At 36.4% G+C, this 14,343-nt stretch overlaps 2 non-coding genes across 2 annotated transcripts; both read right to left on the bottom strand.

The window, feature by feature from the left end:
• Positions 1-7,807: 7,807 nt before the first annotated feature.
• TRNAW-CCA (transfer RNA tryptophan (anticodon CCA)) lies at positions 7,808-7,881 on the bottom strand. The gene has a single exon. It is a non-coding gene; the product is annotated as a tRNA-Trp (tRNA).
• A 165-nt stretch (positions 7,882-8,046) lies between these two features.
• Positions 8,047-8,120, bottom strand: TRNAP-UGG (transfer RNA proline (anticodon UGG)). Its single transcript has one exon. It is a non-coding gene; the product is annotated as a tRNA-Pro (tRNA).
• Between the last annotated feature and the right edge of the window lie 6,223 nt (positions 8,121-14,343).

Raw genomic sequence — 14,343 nt, 5'->3', positions numbered from 1 at the left:
CTACATGGTTTCTTTCCTTTGAATCAAAATTCAAGTAATGAAAACCTATAATAGAATAAAATAAATCGAATCGAAGTGTTGTATATTTCTATATCTCCCGAGAACCTCCATTTTTGACTTGACTATGAATTCCTGTTGGATCAGATTCTAACGAATTTTTGGGGAACTCATAATAAACCCCTTATTCTCCTTATTAAAATAAAAAGATAAGGACGGGAGAACAAGAATAATAAAGCGGATTATCATACGTATATTTCGTGTAGAAAGATGAATAGGTACATTTATTTAGTTCTACATTCCTTGAACTTATTATATACTTATAATACTTATAATAGATAGACTTATCATAAGATATCTTTTATAACAGGAGATATCTTTTATAACAGGTACAAATATTAAATCGAGGCACCTATTCTATGACAGATCTCAACTTACCCTCTATTTTTGTGCCTTTAGTGGGCCTAGTATTTCCGGCAATTGCAATGGCGTCTTTATCTCTTCATGTTCAAAAAAACAAGATTGTTTAGATCCGATGGGACTAAATCTCATCAATTTATTTCAACACTTGGACTTGGATCATAATACAGATACCTATTTAGTGGAATATGGTACGATATGTGGCTCCCCTCGAACACAAAAATAATACAAATAACAAATAAAAAGGAAAAGGCTGTTATGTTATGCATGCAGATACATGATCTATGGATAAATGCATGTATATGCGGGTATAGCTGTTTTAAAATAGATCGGCGGATATCTATATCTGAAATAGAAAGTAAATGTATCTATATGTTATGTAGATATACATAATGGGATCATATGAAGGGGATGTTATTATTTTATATCTAACCAATTCGATGAATTACTGCTAAGGGTTCACATCATAATAGTGCTAGTTGATGAGAGTTACTTCGGGAGCCAAAAAGGTAAAGTCAAATTCATTTGGCTTATTCTCTCAATTCCAATAGAATGCAACTGGATCTAGTATGAACTGGCGATCAGAACGTATATGGATAGAACTTATAACGGGGTCTCGAAAAACAAGTAATTTCTGCTGGGCCTTTATCCTTTTTTTAGGTTCGCTAGGATTCTTATTGGTTGGAACTTCCAGTTATCTTGGTAGGAATTTGATATCCTTATTCCCGTCTCAGCAAATAATTTTTTTTCCACAAGGGATCGTGATGTCTTTTTATGGGATCGCGGGTCTGTTCATTAGTTCCTATTTGTGGTGCACAATTTCGTGGAATGTGGGTAGTGGTTATGATCGATTCGATAGAAAAGAAGGGGTCGTGTGTATTTTTCGTTGGGGATTTCCTGGAATAAATCGTCGAATCTTCCTTCGATTTCTTATGAGAGATATCCAGTCGATCAGAATGGAAGTTAAAGAGGGCCTTTATTCCCGTCGTGTCCTTTATATGGAAATTAGAGGCCAGGGAGCTATCCCCTTGACTCGAACTGATGAGAATTTGACTCCACGAGAAATTGAACAAAAAGCTGCCGAATCGGCCTATTTCTTGCGTGTACCAATTGAAGTATTTTGAAATAAACTGTGATGAAGAATGAATGTTTTCTTTCTCAGTATGAGGGAAGGAGCTCAGGAATCCCCTTTTACTTTTAATATAAGCGAAGTTTCTTCGGAACGTTCATTCGAGCAAATCATGTTAGATTCTATTTCACCCGTTCTGTTGGTAATGCCGCTGTACTGTGGCCTATAGAATAAAGCAAGCAAGCAGGCATATATGGAACAACCATAATAAGAAGCAAGTTTTGTCCACCAAAACTATTTTTATGCATATGGAACTCAACTCAATTCTTTCATATTAGTAAGAAGTCCAATAAGTATGTATTCATCACACATATCAGAACATTTCGGAATACAGTACAGAATTCATCTTTTTAGGCCCAATATTTTGAATTGATACGTTAGATACAGATGGATCATCTCTCATAAATTATCTCCCTTTTGTCATTTGTCAATCGATCTTTCTTTTTATCTTATCCTCTCTTTTGCTCCTTGATGGCCAAACGATTGGATCTTTCATAACCATCCAATTTCTCTCTCCTTTTGCCACTCCTTTCGGATTTCATCATCAATATTCTTCAAAAATATCCCTTCAATTATTCCTGGGCTGTGGGTAGCCAGCCAAACATTTCGAAATAATTGATTGATCGAGGGGGAGTTTTTTTGTCTCAAAATCCGAATAATATTCATTACTTCAAGTGGTTGCATTCATCGAAAGGAACAAATGAAGATGCAATTGGTTCGAATTTGACCATGGGATATCTGGAAACAATATTTGATTATTTCTTTCATTTGAAATGGGCCCTTATTTTTTCATTTCATTTTTATTTGATTCTATTTCTATATTCTTTCCAGATCCAAGGACTAAACAATGAAAAAAAAAAAGTGCCAAAAAAGAAAAAAGCATTGACTCCCCTCCCATATCTTGCATCTATAGTCTTTTTGCCCTGGTGGATCTCTCTCTCATTTAATAAAAGTCTGGAACCTTGGGTTACTCATTGGTGGAATACCAGGCAATCCGAAACTTTTTTGAATGATATTCAAGAAAATAACGTTCTAGAAAGATTCATAGAATTAGAAGAACTATTCCTGTTGGACGAAATGATAAAGGACTACCAGGAGACACAGATACAAAAGTTTCGTATAGGAATCCACAAAGAAACGATACAATTGATCAAAATGCACAATGAAGATCATATCCATATCATTTTGGATTTCTCGGCAAATATAATCTGTTTCGCTATTCTAAGCGGTTATTCTATTCTGGGTAATGAAGAACTTCTCATTTTGAATTCTTGGGTTCAGGAATTCCTCTATAACTTAAGTGACACAATAAAAGCTTTTTCTATTCTTTTATTAACTGATTTATGTATCGGATTCCACTCGCCTTATGGTTGGGAACTAATGATTGGCTCGATCTACAAAGATTTTGGATTTTCCCATAACGATCAAATTATATCTGGTCTTGTTTCTACCTTTCCAGTCATTCTAGATACAATTTTGAAATATTGGATCTTCCATTATTTAAATCGTGTATCTCCTTCACTTGTAGTCATTTATCATTCAATGAATGAATGAAGAACTCATTTGATCCGCTGATATCAATCAAATAATCCCACTCTTTATACTTTTACCCGTCCAGGGAATTCGATTCCTCCTATATTCCAGTACAATTATTCCAGTACAATATCAGAATCGTGGATAGGGAACTATACTATACTAACTATATTAGCTACCTACCTAATTTATTGTAGAAATTTCCGGGATCAATGATTGGACCATGCAAAATAGAAATACCTTTTCTTGGGTAAAGGAACAAATGACTCGATTCATTTCCGTATCGATCATGATATATGTAATAACTAGGACATCTATTTCAAATGCATATCCTATTTTTGCGCAGCAGGGTTATGAAAATCCACGAGAAGCAACTGGGCGTATTGTATGTGCCAATTGCCATTTAGCTAATAAACCCGTGGATATTGAGGTTCCACAAGCTGTGCTTCCTGATACTGTATTTGAAGCAGTTGTTAGAATCCCTTATGATATGCAACTGAAACAAGTTCTTGCTAATGGTAAAAAGGGGTCTTTGAATGTGGGGGCTGTTCTTATTTTACCCGATGGATTCGAATTAGCTCCCCCCGATCGTATTTCTCCCGAGATGAAAGAAAAGATAGGCACTCTGTCTTTTCAGAGTTATCGCCCCACTAAAAAAAATATTCTTGTGATAGGTCCTGTTCCTGGTCAGAAATATAGTGAAATCGTCTTTCCCATTCTTTCTCCGGACCCTGCTACTAAGAAAGACGTTAACTTCTTAAAATATCCTATATACGTAGGTGGGAACAGGGGAAGGGGCCAGATTTATCCCGATGGGGGTAAGAGTAACAATACAGTCTATAATGCTACAGGAGCGGGTATAGTAAGCAGAATAGTACGTAAAGAAAAAGGGGGGTATGAAATAACCATAGCTGATGCATCGGATGGACACCAAGTAATTGATATTATACCTCCAGGACCGGAACTTCTTGTTTCAGAGGGTGAATCTATCAAGCTTGATCAACCATTAACGAGTAATCCTAATGTGGGTGGATTTGGTCAGGGAGATGCAGAAATAGTACTTCAAGATCCATTACGTGTCCAAGGGTTGTTGTTCTTTTTGGTATCTGTTATTCTGGCACAAATCTTTTTGGTTCTTAAAAAGAAACAGTTTGAGAAGGTTCAATTGTCCGAAATGAATTTCTAGATACATGGATCCATCAAATTGGTAAAAAGAGACGAACTATTGTTGATCGATGCAATTATGTATGATCAAAAAAATAATGAAAAGCTTTTTTCTTTATACTGTTTTTCGGCGAGATGTCAGGAATTGTTTGTGCCCCGTTCCTAGTAATAATATGTATATTCTGAAGAAGGCTACTTGACATTTTTTTTTTTTCAAAAAAAAAATTGGAGTGGTGTGACTATGCCAGGCCTCTTAATCCCAGATTATAAATGCCATGTAATGCATCAATAGTTTTTGATTCTATTGTACCTAATAGAATCGAATTCTATTAGATAATAGGCAAGGAAGAAAATAAATGGCAAGGAATAAATGAAAGTAACAAATGATTCTAGGAGGGATTGCTCGTCTTACTAATCTTCCACACAAGAAAAGGAATTTTTCACCCTTTTCCTGTGTGGAAATAATAATGATTCTTGATCCTGTTCGTTAAAGATTACGATTTTCTTTTCCAGGACTATTATAACCTCTTTCTTTAGATTCATAAGCAGTAGTGGACAAACAAAAAAAAAGGGGGGGGCGGGGGGAATCACTCATTGAGCAAATAGAACTTCTTCAATGAACTTATAAAAAAAAAAAAAGCAAATTTTCGCTGTGATGAGATAATCAATAAGGATTTGGATATGTGCAAAAATCCAAGATTTTCACTTTTTTTTTTTCACCACACTCGGGCATTAAATTAAGTGTCTTTTGCTTGAAATTTTATTTATGGAGTAAGGTTCATTTCCATACTAATTGGAATTGATTTGAAGAATGTCTCATCTGTAGAAATCCATATTGTGTCATCCATAAAATCGATTGATTCCTTCTTTCTTCTTGCTTCGGAAGAGTCCGTCCATACTATAGAGGAACAGATACTATGACAATCAAGGGATTAAATTCTTCAAAAACATCATTAGAAACAAAGGAATGGGGTGGTTTTAAACATCGGATCGAAGCAAAGGATCCGTTTTGTCATTTCTACGAATCAAATATTCTTCTTATGTTGACTGAATGAATTTCCAACCTTTATGTTATGAAATGGATCAAAGTCTCGCTGGAAGAGTAAGAACTCAACAGGACCTTACCCCTCTTTGTTTTGTCTGATTCGAGGGGTAAGGTCCTGTTGAGTTCTTACTTTTTCATGTCCACAATCCGGTTCTCATCCGATCACTATAGGGATGAGCCCAATCCGGAGTATGAACCGTAAAAGAAAATACCTATTGAACCAATCACAGGAATACCAGTTACAGTACCTATCAGCCAAAGAGGAATCCTTCCAGTAGTATCGGCCATTTACCCCGCTTCCCTCCACATTTCATCAAGTGGTCATGCTAGAGACATAAACAGTCATGGATAATTATGAGGATGATATCCTTCCGAATGGGATAAGAGAATTCCTACTATTCTCTTTCTTTCTCTCAATTGAAGAAATAATTGGAAAATAAAACAGCAAGTACAAAAATGAGTAATAACCCCCAGTAGAGGCTGGTACGATTCAATTCAACATTTTGTTCGTTCGGGTTTGATTGTGTCGTAGCTCTATAATTCAGATTAGGTTTATCGTTGGATGAACTGCATTGCTGATATTGACCCCAAAAAAGAAACGGTAGGTACAGCCAGTCCGTGAACGGCCAACCAGCGCACTGTAAAAATTGGATAGTTTCGATCTATGGTCATTGAGGCCTCCTAAAAGGATCTACTAAATTCATCGAGTTGTTCCAAAGGGTCAAAACGGCCAGTTATTAATGGAATCCCCTGTCGGCTCTCTGTGAAATACTCGTTTGCCGAGGGCTTCCAAACACATCATAAGCTAAACCCGTGCTGACGAATAACCAACCCGCAATGAATAGGGAAGGTATAGTAATACTATGAATAACCCAGTATCGAATACTGGTGATAATATCAGCAAAAGAACGTTCTCCCGTGCTTCCAGACATGCTGAGCTCCACATATTCTTGTACAGTCAAAGGGGGATCGATTCCTTGAAAGATGGGATCAGTAAATGGAAAACTACTGATATTTCATCTTTGTGAGATCGTCAATATTGTACCGAAGGTGTATTTAGAGTATACCGAATCAGTATAGCTATCCTTCCTCTGACACAGCAACGCAGTTTCAATCAGTATCGAAAAGAAATGGTACATAATTCCCCTTTTCCTTTCTTGTTACTTGTCTATGCGGAACCGCGTGTCATTCAATCAAAAATTGATCAAATTTCTGTAGTATAGGGTTTCAAGTATTGGCTTTGGACTAGAAACTGAAGTTCTTAGTAAAGTTTGAGTCAACGGGTTCTAGTTCTAATAATTAATGAACGAGATTATCATATTCCACACAATTCAATTAGATGCAAAATATAGAAATCCCCTCTCATGGTTGTAGAAAAGATATTTTTCTTTTTTTCTAATCCTTTCATTTCAAGTAATTGGTTGGTTCTACAGTAGTAGATAGTATTCGATGAAAGAAAGAGAAGAAACAATAAATAGTTTGAACAATCAATATTCGTGATGCAACCATTACTGGATTAGATCCAAAGGTTCCTTCTTGACCTAGCTACAAGGATGGAACTCCATGATATGGAAAGACAGACTGTGGAACCTAAAAGGATAATAGGAATTGATAAATTGAAAAAGAAAAGAAATAAATGGTCAAAATGGAAATTCTTTTGAAATCCAATTCTTTTATTCTATAGTTATTCAAAGATAATTTCATTTTTGAATGAAGTTACACGACACAGTTCTTCTGACTATTACTTTACTCACGAGTTGCTCAATGAATCTGTTGATTTGAAATCCCGACATTGGTAGATGTCACAGATGATAAATCAATCTTTTTTTTTTTTTCTACCTCTGCTACTCTATCTTTGTCAGTGCCGTCTATAATGACTGATGAATCAAGAACTTTCAATTGGAACTGATTCTGTCAATTGGTATTTTTTCTGATCATCACATCTCGCAAAAATTGAAACTTAGGTAAGTGCTTTATAAACATATGTAAAAAAAAAAGAACGTATCTCATTTAGCTCCTTCATGCCCACTATAACTAGTTATTTCGGTTTTCTACTAGCTGCTTCAACTATAACCCCAGCTTATTGATTGGTCTGAGCAAGATACGACTTATTTGAAATTAATTGAATGAATAATTCATCAAAATAAATAGTTCTGTGAGATTTCAGGTATTCGATAGTTCCTTCCCGCGTTAATTACCAATTCTTGATCATTGAGATTCATGGGTGATTCGGAGTAATATTTAGGGATAGATATTACCTCTATTTTTACCCTTTCCAACAAATTGAAATGATTGAAGTTTTTCTATTTGGAATCGTCTTAGGTCTAATTCCTATTACTTTGGCCGGATTATTCGTAACTGCATATTTACAATACAGACGCGGAGATCAGTTGGACCTTTGATTGAGTAACATCTCTTTTTTGATTGACCTCCTTCTTAAGCTGCAGGAGGTCAAATTCAGGTTGCAGTTCAAGTTAGTAAAGTTATTTTATTGTGATTCAACATTACAAAAACAGAATCACGCTCTGTAGGATTTGAACCTACGACATCGGGTTTTGGAGACCCACGTTCTACCGAACTGAACTAAGAGCGCTTTCTTATGACAGGAGATACAACTGTAAAGAAAGGGATTCTTTTTGTACCCCCAATACACCTTGCATGCATGTAGTATCATAAAATGCAAAATTATGTCCAGTCCAGTCCAATTTGAATCGATCTCAACTGATCCCTCGTTACTGCCCATAGGAGAAGTAATAGGTAGGGATGACAGGATTTGAACCCGTGACATTTTGTACCCAAAACAAACGCGCTACCAAGCTGCGCTACATCCCTTTCAATTGTTGTACAGTTTCATTGTAGGGAATCCTTGTCTTGTTTTCCACATCGTTATTTCCTAATATCTAGAGACAATTTCTCTTGCCATTTCTTCTTTTTGATTTCATATAATCAAAGAATTATATACATATGAAACCTAACGTATAAAAAAATGAATATTTATCGGTAATGCTCAGTAAGAAAGGGTCATCTTTTTCTGTTTTAGGGACAAGTAGATCTAATCCACCGGATTATTGTACATATTCATTTTCATTTTAGTTCGGGATTAGGGATTTCGTGTACAAATACAAGTGATCTTTAGCTACAGATACATCTGATCATATATGTATTCCAATAAAGAAGGAGGATTTTCAATGCGAGATATAAAAACATATCTCTCCGTGGCACCTGTGCTAACTACGCTATGGTTCGGGTCTTTAGCAGGTCTATTGATAGAGATCAATCGTTTATTCCCAGATGCGTTGACATTCCCCTTTTTTTCATTCTAGTTATTGACATGGGAAGGGGTGAAGAAGATTAGAGATACAACAAATTCTCTGTGACTAATCCACCCTTTTGAATTTTTTTTTTAAGTTGTTTAGGAAGGAAAGAGAAAGAAAAGTGGATTAAACCTCAGCGAAACTCGGGCTCAGCATAGAATTAATAGAGGGAGAACAGAAATAGAAATGTGGGTCTAGGACAGGCTGTTCAAGAGCATACAAGATAGTAAATGAAATACTGACTGGGATTAGAAATAATGGATAGTTAGAAATAATTGTATTACTTATTATTACTCTATTGATTGCAGCGAAATCTTTCATAATTGGATTTCGAGTTATCAGTTAGCAACTTCTATTTATTTTTCCTTCTTTTCGTATTCTTCGATTCAGATCGAAAATAGAAGAGTGGAGGAATCCAAAATCCAAAGGAGGTTCATGGCCAAGGGTAAAGATGTCAGAATAAGAGTTATTTTGGAATGTACCAGTTGTGTCCGAAATGATTTAAATAAGGAATCGCGGGGCATTTCCAGATATATTACTCAAAAGAATCGACACAATACGCCTAGTCGATTGGACTTGAGAAAATTCTGTCCTTATTGTTAAGCATACGATTCATGGGGAGATAAAGAAATAGATCGAACAGAATAGAATGTCTGTTCCACCCTTCCAAGGAACAGGACAAAATTACATATAGATAGATATATAAAATATAAACAAATCAAGTACTATTACTATTTCGGTCGGATCCGAAACCGAAATGAATGAAGAAATAAGATTTTAGAGATAAGGAATAAATCATGGATAAATCCAAGCGACCCTTTCGTAAATCCAAGCGATCTTTTCGTAGGCGTTTGCCCCCAATTGGATCGGGGGATCGAATTGATTATAGAAATATGAGTTTAATTAGTCGATTTATTAGTGAACAAGGAAAAATATTATCTAGACGAGTGAATAGATTGACCTTGAAACAACAACGATTAATTACTATTGCTATAAAACAAGCTCGTATTTTATCTTCGTTACCTTTTCTTAATAATGAGAAACAATTTGAAAGAACCGAGTCGACCCCTAGAACTGCTGGTCCTAAAACCAGAAATAAATAGGCCTACTTCTCAATTGAATCAAAACTCTAATTGGAATTCAAACTCAGATTGAGGTTTTGTTCGAAAAAGCCGAGATACTTGATTGTCGCGTCGTAAGAAAAAAAAAAAAAGAATGAATGGGGAAGAAAAATATTTTTTTTATTGAAAAGTGTTCGTTCATTTCTAATATTATCATATTCATTTCTACTCTACCTTCCCGGAGTTCATTCTCCGGGGAACTCCGTTTACGTTTAAATCATTTCGGTGAATTCGTTCCAGTCGCCTTATTTGATAATCTCATTTGAAATCATGTAAATGCAATTCCTATTTGATATAGCTATTTGTGCAAGTATTTTACGATTAAGAAGCAACTGCCTCTTGTACAGATCGTGCATTAATCGACTATAACTATAGGATACCCCATTTTCACGAGTTACTGCATTTATCCGAGTGATCCACAAACGACGAAAATCTCTCTTTTGCCTGCATCTATCCCGATGACTGGAAACCAAAGCTCTCATTTTCTGTTGAGTAGTAGTTCGAGTAAGTCTTGAATGAGCCCCTCGAAAGGTTGATGCAAATAAACGAATTTTTGTTCGACGTCTCCGAGCTATATATCCCCGCCTAACTCTGGTCATTGAATCAAATGAAACCTTGATGAATAACTAATTGATTTCTTTTCTTTCAGTCATTCTTTTCCCCTCCCCTAGTTTATTAGTAACAAAACGGATTCTTCCGATGTATAAAATAAAAATTCCAATGGCTTTTGCTACTATGACCTTCCCAACCACGATTTTTGATTTCTTCCAGGCATTTCACCTCGGAATAAGAAATTGTACCGATATTAGATATAAAATATCTAGTAAATAGGTAGTAATAAATAGAGAAAAATGGAGAAATAAATAAATAGTGGCTTCCATCGTTTCTATGATTACTTCTTAAACGGTGAGGTCCTCTCTATACACCGGAGCTCCTTCCCCCATTTAATCAATGTTATTAGTAACTTGTACAGTTCACACTCTTTGGCTCTACCCATAAAATTATCCAGTATATAGGTCTTTTCACAATGAGATCCATCCATACAGTGACGGCATTTAATTATGAAGGTTGGCTAGGTAGCTAACCCTGTTAGTCCGTTCTTGCAAGAGTAGAAGCATAATCTTTCTGCTTTTAAAATACTATTTTCCCCGCTTAATGGATAACCATTTGCTACCAATGGGGAATTGATTTTCATCTCAAATCGAGGTGATTGGATTTGCACCAATGGAAACCATAAATTCCATACACAATAGAGGTATATGATAGATCTTTATTTTGAGATAGTGAATGGAATGGAGTTCTTCCATTCTATCCTACTCATTGGTACTGGTCATTGATACTGGAAAAATCGTCTCATTTGTTCCAGATCATGATCTGAACGAGTCGCACATACACCCTAGTACATGTTCCTCGACGCTGAGGACATCCTCGAAGGGCAGGGGATTTCGTGACATTTTTGATTGGCTGTCTTGTGTTTCTAATAAGTTGTTTAATAGTTGGCATGCTGAATCGTATACAGAATGGGCTGGTTTAGATCGATCCTAACCGGATGATTATGAATTACTTCCATTTCATATAATATTTTACCAGGTTAAGAAGATAAAATATCAAATCACGGCTCATTCGAATTATGGTTCGAAATGGAATCAAGAATTTATGTGAAATCCCCGGTATTTTCGACCGCGACAACATCAACAATGCCATGGGCTTGGGCTTCTGTTGCTGACATAAAAACATCCCTTTCCATGTCTTCGGATATAACCCATAAAGGCTTGCCGGTTCTTTGTACATAAACCCTTGTGAGGGTTTCGCGGAGTTTCAGTAGTTCTTCCGCTTCCAGGATAAATTCTCCTGTGGGTGCCTCATAAAAAGAACTAGCAGGTTGGTGGATCATAACCCTGATGATATAACATAATGAACGGTTCCTCTATCTCGCACGATCGGTCGAAGGGAAGGGATAAAGAATAACAAGAATAAAAAGATAGAATTAGAATTGAACAACCGTACAGGCATCTTTTATGCATTGCATACGGCTCCGCAATGGAATTTCCTTTTCCCTTCCATCGAAGAAAGAGACAAATAGAATCCATCAGACCCAGATCGTTGAATGATCCATTTACCATCTTTCCTTTCGGAGGAGTCAAAAAATACTATGATGGTTCCGTTGCTTTATATATTTATCTCGTCTGTGATTCAGCAATCCCAAAGTTTCTTTATGATCCGATCAAATAAGGAAAAAATGATCTTTTTTTTTTTTCATTTTCGTACTCTTTCATAACATAAATATCGGAAAGAGGCTTCTGGTGTGAAAGCAAAAAAAAGGTTTGTGACGCTGAAATGGACCCCCGATACATAAGATCAAATCGTAAATAACCTTTGTTTCATACTACTATCTCGATATATAATCTCATGTTATGTTATGAAAAAAAAATAATAGTTTGCTCATATCGAACTCGAAGTGCCATGCTATTATTACTTATTATTCATATTCCATATGGCGAAGGCATAGTCTTCTTTTTTTTTTCTCAAATAAAAAAAAACTCATTGGCGCCAAGCGTGAGGGAATGCTAGACGTTTGGTAATTTCTCCTCCGACTAGGAGAAAAGATCCCATTGAAGCGGCTAATCCCATGCATATTGTATGTATGTCTGGTGGCACAAATTGCATAGTATCATAAATAGCTATTCCTGGTATTACCCATCCGCCGGGAGAGTTTATAAACAAATACAGATCCCTGGTATCATCCTCTATACTGAGATATACCATGAGACCAACAAGTTGATTCGAGATCTCGCTATCAACCTCTTGTCCTAAAAAAAGTAATCTTTCTCGATGAAGTCGGTTGATTAGGACAAAATTGTATCCCTTAGGAACCGCACACGCACCTTTGGATGCATACGGTTCAAAAAATCAAAATTGCGAAAAAAAAAAAAGAATTCATTGAACTTATCGAACTAACCCCTCATTGATGTATTCTTTCATCGAGATCCAAATCACGATGTAATTTTCTTGTTCCTAAATGGGCCTCTTCAATTCTTTTAGGTTTATGCTCTACTCCGGGTAAAGATCTGCCCGAATTCTATTTGCACATATAGGACAAATGATCACAGTACCGCTTCTTTTTGTTCCGACTTCTTTTTTTTTTTCAATTCGTTTTCATGTTCATGCCTTCCGCCAAATATTCGACTAATCATATTATTCCATTAATTGGTAGTTTTAGAGGTATAAATAGGGATCATTTATGATACGAGTAGTAATCATACATAGATTACCAATTTGGTATTTTTTGAACGGAGCCTGGATACTTCATTTTATTGGTCCAAGCCAACCATAAATTCTTCTAATTGAGAATATTGATCCCCAACCAACAAATAAATTGATCTAATTGCATTGCACTTCACGCTCCGAATTGAATTATTGATGGTTTAATCAATCTTTCTTGGGTGAAACAGAGGATATCTCGATCGGGGGAGAGAACGGGGAAATCCCATATGACCCAATATGTCTGACAAGTCGCACTATACGTCAACCCAAACTGCATCTTCCTCTCCAGGACTCCGAAAAGGTACTTTTGGAACACCAATAGGCATAAAATGAAAGAAAAATTAAGTACTCTATTTCACTTTGATGTGGAAACGTAACAATGGGTTTATTGTCTTCATAATATTGTCGTTTATCGTATTTTATCCATAGATTGGAAGGTTCATGGAGAAGACGGGTTGAATAAAGGAAAATTCGTACAAATGGATCGTTCGAAGGATGAACAAGTATCTATGCATTCGCTCACAAAAATAGGATCAATCCCCCCATTGCGTATTGGTACTTATCGAGTATAGAATAGATCTGCTTCTCTTTGTTCCTACGAACAGAATTGTTAAATTATTACCAATGGAACGGAATAAATATTAACTCTTGCTTTGAGATAATCCACTGAAAAGGCGAGGTCCATAGCATCAATCAGTCTTTTCCAATGTGATAAAGTTACATAGTGTCTATTTTTTCTTTGATAAAATAAGGGGTATTTCCATGGGTTTGCCTTGGTATCGTGTTCATACCGTCGTATTGAATGATCCCGGTCGGTTACTTTCTGTCCATATAATGCATACAGCTCTAGTTTCTGGTTGGGCCGGTTCGATGGCTCTATACGAATTAGCCGTTTTTGATCCCTCTGATCCCGTCCTTGATCCAATGTGGAGACAAGGTATGTTCGTTATACCCTTCATGACTCGTTTAGGGATAACCAATTCATGGGGTGGTTGGAGTATCACAGGAGGAACTATAACGAATCCGGGTATTTGGAGTTACGAAGGTGTGGCTGGGGCACATATTGTGTTTTCTGGCTTGTGCTTCTTAGCAGCCATCTGGCATTGGGTGTATTGGGACCTAGAAATATTCTGTGATGAACGTACGGGAAAACCCTCTTTGGATTTGCCCAAGATCTTTGGAATTCATTTATTTCTCTCAGGGGTGGCTTGCTTTGGGTTTGGCGCATTTCATGTAACAGGCTTGTATGGTCCTGGAATATGGGTGTCCGATCCTTATGGTCTAACCGGAAAAGTACAATCTGTAAATCCAGCGTGGGGCGCAGAAGGTTTTGATCCTTTTGTTCCGGGAGGAATA

The sequence above is a fragment of the Tasmannia lanceolata genome, unplaced genomic scaffold, assembly GCF_043159265.1.
Source record: "Tasmannia lanceolata isolate RefF3 unplaced genomic scaffold, GAP_Taslan_0.1 ptg001032l, whole genome shotgun sequence".
Classification (NCBI taxonomy): domain Eukaryota; kingdom Viridiplantae; phylum Streptophyta; class Magnoliopsida; order Canellales; family Winteraceae; genus Tasmannia; species Tasmannia lanceolata.
This window is presented reverse-complemented; position numbering and strand designations above follow the sequence as displayed.